This window comes from Schistocerca gregaria, chromosome 6, assembly GCF_023897955.1.
Source record: "Schistocerca gregaria isolate iqSchGreg1 chromosome 6, iqSchGreg1.2, whole genome shotgun sequence".
In the NCBI taxonomy this organism is placed as follows: Eukaryota; Metazoa; Arthropoda; class Insecta; order Orthoptera; family Acrididae; genus Schistocerca; species Schistocerca gregaria.
The window spans coordinates 20,319,262-20,325,261 of record NC_064925.1 but is presented as its reverse complement, the minus strand read 5'-3'; positions in this window follow the sequence as shown (position 1 = coordinate 20,325,261).

Here is a 6,000-nt window from a genome sequence, read left to right as displayed (position 1 = left end):
CGAGAAGACCCTATAGAGCTTGACATTTTACTTTTATATAGTTTTTTGTTTGTCTTTCTATATTTAATGATGATGTTTTGTTGGGGTGACATGAAGAATAGATAAACTCTTCATTATTATATCATTTATTTATGTTTGTTATTTTGATCCATAATTTATGATCATAAGATTAAGTTACCTTAGGGATAACAGCGTAATTGTTTTTGAGAGCTCATATCGACAAAGCAGATTGCGACCTCGATGTTGGATTAAGAAAAATTTTGGGTGCAGGAGCCCAATGATTAGGTCTGTTCGACCTTTAAATTCTTACATGATCTGAGTTCAGACCAGCGTGAGCCAGGTCGGTTTCTATCCTAAGATTGTTAATCCATATTAGTACGAAAGGACCATATGGTTAAAATATTTTTTGTTATATTGATTAATATTAATTTATTTACTATTTTGACAGATTAATGTGTTGAATTTAGAATTCATTTATGTAGATTTTTTCTACAAATAGTATTGATACTTTATGATTTATTTATATTTATTTTGAATTTTCTTTTATTGGTTATTTGTGTTTTAATTAGTGTTGCCTTTTTAACTTTATTAGAGCGTAAGGTTTTAGGTTATATTCAGATTCGAAAGGGTCCAAATAAGGTAGGTTTTGTTGGAATTCCTCAGCCATTTAGAGATGCTATTAAGTTAATTTGTAAGGAGCTGCCAATTCCTATTATATCTAATTACCTACTTTATTATTTTTCCCCTGTTTTTAATTTAATGATTTCTTTAGCCGTTTGAGTAATTTTTCCTTATTTAACTTATATGTGTTCTTTTTCTTATGGATTTTTATTTTTTTATGTTGTACTAGATTAGGTGTTTATACTGTTATAATTGCTGGTTGATCTTCTAATTCAAATTATTCATTATTAGGTTCTCTTCGTTCTGTTGCTCAAACAATTTCTTATGAAGTTAGTTTAGCTTTAATTTTATTGTCTTTAATTATTTTAATTGGTAGTTTTAATATGTTTGATTTTATAAACTATCAGCTTTATTGTTGATTTATTATTATTTCTTTTCCTTTAGCTTTAGCTTGTTTTGCTTCGTGCTTAGCTGAAACTAATCGTACTCCTTTTGATTTTGCTGAAGGGGAATCTGAGTTAGTTTCAGGATTTAATATTGAGTATGGTGCGGGTGGTTTTACTTTAATTTTTTTAGCTGAATATACTAGAATTGTCTTCATAAGAATGTTATTGGCTTTAATTTTTTTGGGCGGTGATTTTTATTCTTTTATATTTTTTATTAAGCTTGCTATTATATCTTTTGGTTTTATTTGGGTTCGTGGAACATTACCACGGTTCCGTTATGATAAATTAATGTACTTAGCTTGAAAAAGTTTTTTACCTTTATCTTTGAATTTTTTTATTTTCTTTGTTGGTTTAAAGATTTTATTTATCTCATTTGTTTAGTGAAATTTTTTGAGAAAAGTTAATAGAAGAGTTAAACTTCTAATTTTATGTTTTCAAAACATATGCTTTTCCTAAGCTAATTAACTTTATTCCTTAATTAATTTATCTCATGCGTTTGCGACATGGACATTAATTAAGAAATATGTGAAGTAAATAATTGTTAAGATATGACCTGTTATAATATAAGGTTCTTCAACAGGTCGTTTACCAATTCACGTTAGTAAGCATACAACAACTACTATAATTCAGAATAAAATTTGATTAATAGGGTAAAATTGAATGCCTCGGAATGGTGTTTTATTATAAAATGGTAAAATTATTAAGATTCTAATTGATAAAAATAATGCAATAACACCTCCTAACTTATTAGGGATAGATCGTAGAATTGCATATGCAAATAGGAAATATCATTCTGGTTGAATGTGAACTGGTGTTACTAATGTGTTGGCAGGTACAAAGTTATCTGGATCTCCTAATAGGTAAGGATTAATTAAACATAGTATAATTAATAATGATGTTATTATTACAAATGTAATAGAATCCTTAAAGGTAAAGTATGGATGGAATGGAATTTTTTCAATATCTCCATTTAGTCCACGGGGATTATTAGATCCTGTTTGGTGAAGAAAAAATAAATGAATTGCTGCTATAGCAGCAATAATAAATGGTAATACAAAATGGAATGTGAAGAATCGATTTAATGTTGCATTATCAACAGCGAATCCTCCTCATACTCATTGGACTAAATCTGTTCCTAAGTATGGGATTGCTGATAATAAATTAGTAATTACTGTTGTACCTCAAAAAGATATTTGGCCTCAGGGTAAGACATATCCTATAAATGCAGTTGCTATAACTAAAAATAAAATCACTGTACCAATTATTCAGGTATGTATATATATATAAGATCCATAGTAAATTCCCCGTCCTACATGTAAGTAAATACAAATAAAAAATATAGATGCTCCATTTGCGTGTAAGGTTCGGATAATTCAACCATTATTTACGTCTCGGCAGATGTGTACTACACTACTGAATGCTATTTCAATATTTGATGTATAATGTATAGCTAAAAATAGTCCAGTTACGATTTGAATTACCAAACATAACCCTAATAGGGATCAAAAATTTCATCAAAATGAAATATTTGTTGGGGCAGGTAAGTCAATTAAAGAGTTATTAATAATTTTAATGAAAGGATGTCTTAATCGTAAGGGTTTATTCATTAGTAATTATCTTATTTTACGAATAGGTCCCTGATTAATATTGGTGATTTTAACAACTGCTAGTAGTGCTAAAAATAAATAAATTATTATTATTATTGTAATAATGAATGTTGGTCTATTATATAATTTTTCTAAAGATATTGTTATTTCTTGATAATTGATTGAATTATCAATATTTATACTTTCGGTGTTTTTGAAAAAGTCTATAAATGTAGATATATCTAGAATAATTAATATTAATATGATAAATACTCACATTATTAATGTAATAATTATAGTGATTGATTTAGGCTGAAATATTTCGTTTGATGCAATTCTTGTGATGTAAATAAATAATACTAGTAGACCACCAAGAAATGTTAAAAATAAAATATATGATAATCAATATCTTTCTATTATTGTTCCTGTTATTAATCCAAGTAGGAAGGTTTGAAGGATAATAAAAAGCATTATTGATATTGGGTGTCTTAATTTAATAAAATTAATATTTATTACATTTGATAATGATATAATTATTATTTTGATCATTTCAGGGGTTAGTTTATTTAAAATACCGGTTTTGGGGACCGATGATGGAAGCTTTTCCACCTCTGAAGTTTTAAAAGTGGGGGCTGGACTTATTTCCGGTTTACAAGACCGGCGTTTTTTTTAAACTATTAAAACTAATGTTTATATTCTCTATTTTTACTTCTTTATTGATTTATTTTGCTGGTGTTTATGTTTTTTCTTCTAAACGTAAACATTTATTAATGGTTCTTTTGAGATTAGAATATATTGTTCTTTCTTTATTTATGTTAGTTATTGTTTTTCTTATTGAGTTTGATTATGATTATTTTTTTCCTGTTATTTTTTTAGTTTTTTCTGTTTGTGAGGGTGCTTTAGGTCTTTCTATTTTAGTTTCAATAATTCGTTCTCATGGTAATGATTTTTTAATTCTTTTGGTTTATCTTTATGTTAAAGTATTTATTTATAACCATTTTTTTGATCCCTCTTTGTTTATTAAATAATTGTTGATGGTTGGTTCATTCTTTAATGTTTCTGTCGGGTTTTGTTTTTATAATTTGTGTTTATTCATATGCTGATTTGAATATAATTAGATATTATTTTGGTATTGATTATTTTTCTTTTAGTTTAATTTTACTTAGTTTTTGGATTTGTTCTTTAATAATCACTGCTAGAGGTTCAGTTTATTTAAGTTCATATCATTCTAATTTTTTTGTTTTTATGGTTTTGATTTTAATAATTATGCTTTATTGTTCATTTGCTAGATTAAGTCTTCTTTCTTTTTATATTTTTTTTGAGGCTAGATTAGTTCCTACTTTACTTTTAATTTTGGGTTGGGGTTATCAACCTGAGCGTTTGCAGGCTGGTGTTTATTTAATTTTTTGTACTTTGGTTGCTAGATTACCTTTATTATTAGTTTTATTATTAGTTTTATGATTTTTCTAATACTTTATATTTTCCTTTATTGGTTGATTTTGGTTCTTATTATTTTATGTTTTATGTATTTATAATTTTGGCTTTTTTAGTTAAGATACCTATGTTTTTGGTTCATTTATGACTTCCTAAGGCTCATGTAGAGGCCCCTATTTCAGGTAGAATAATTCTTGCTGGTGTTTTATTAAAGTTAGGTGGTTATGGTATTTTTCGTGTTATAAAGGTTATTTCTTATTTGGGTTTAAAGTTTAATTATTTTTGATTGTCTTTAGGTTTATCTGGGGGTGTTATTGTAAGATTTATTTGTTTTCGTCAGGTTGATTTAAAGTCTTTAATTGCATATTCTTCTGTTGCTCATATAAGAATGGTTATTGGTGGATTGATGACTATGAATTGATGAGGTTGTGTAGGTTCTCTTTCTCTAATGGTTGGTCATGGTTTATGTTCTTCTGGTTTATTTTGTTTATCTAATATTATTTATGAACGTTTAGGTAGACGAAGATTATTAATTAACAAGGGTATAATTAATTTGATGCCAAGAATGGCTTTATGATGATTTCTTTTAAGATCATCAAATATGGCTGCTCCTCCTTCTTTAAATTTGGTAGGTGAAATTAGATTATTAAATAGAATTATATCTTGATCTTCTTTTAGATTCTTTGCTTTGATTTTTTTATCTTTTTTTAGATCTGTTTATACTTTGTATATATATTCTTATTCTCAGCATGGGAATTATTATTCTGGTGTTTATACTTGTTCTCTTGGTTATTTTCGTGAATATCATCTTTTACTTTTACATTGATTGCCTTTAAATATTCTCTGTTTAAAGGGTGAATATTTCTTTGTTTAGTTTGCTTAAGTATTTTAATTAAAAATATTGTTTTGTGGAATCAATGATATGAAGTTTTTCATCTTAGGCCGTGAATTTATTTTCTATTTGTTCTTTGAGTTTTTTTTCTTTGTTTATTTCGAGAACTATAATTTTTATTTTAGGTATTTATTATTTAATAATTGATTATAGAGTTTTTGTTGAGTGAGAGCTTTTCAATTTAAATGGTTCTATAGTTGTTATAACTTTAATTTTGGATTGAATATCTCTTATTTTTATATCTTTTGTTATATATATTTCTTCTTTGGTTATTTATTATAGAGAGGATTATATATCTGGTGAAAAGAATATAAATCGTTTTATTATTATTGTTTTAATATTTATTCTTTCTATAGGTTTTTTAATTATTAGTCCTAATTTAATTAGAATTTTATTAGGTTGAGATGGTTTAGGTTTAGTTTCTTATTGTTTAGTTATTTATTATCAAAATGTAAAATCTTATAGTGCTGGTATATTAACTGCACTTTCTAATCGTATTGGTGATGTTGCTATTTTAATTTCTATTGCATGAATGTTAAATTTTGGTGGTTGAAATTATATTTATTATTATGATTTTATTTCTAATTCTTTTGAAATAAAGCTCATTACTATATTAATTGTTTTAGCAGCTATAACTAAGAGAGCTCAGATTCCTTTCTCTTCATGACTTCCTGCTGCTATAGCAGCTCCTACTCCTGTTTCTGCTTTAGTTCATTCTTCTACTCTTGTTACTGCTGGTGTTTATTTATTAATTCGTTTTAGACCAATATTGGATACTTATAATTGTGGTTGATTTTTACTTTTAATTGGTTGTATAACTATATTTATGGCTGGATTGGGCGCTAATTTTGAGTTTGATTTAAAGAAGATTATTGCTCTTTCTACTTTAAGACAACTTGGTTTAATAATAAGAATTTTGGCTATAGGTTATCCAAAGCTTGCATTTTTTCATTTATTGGCTCATGCTTTATTTAAGGCATTATTATTTATATGTGCAGGTTCAATAATTCATAATTTGAAG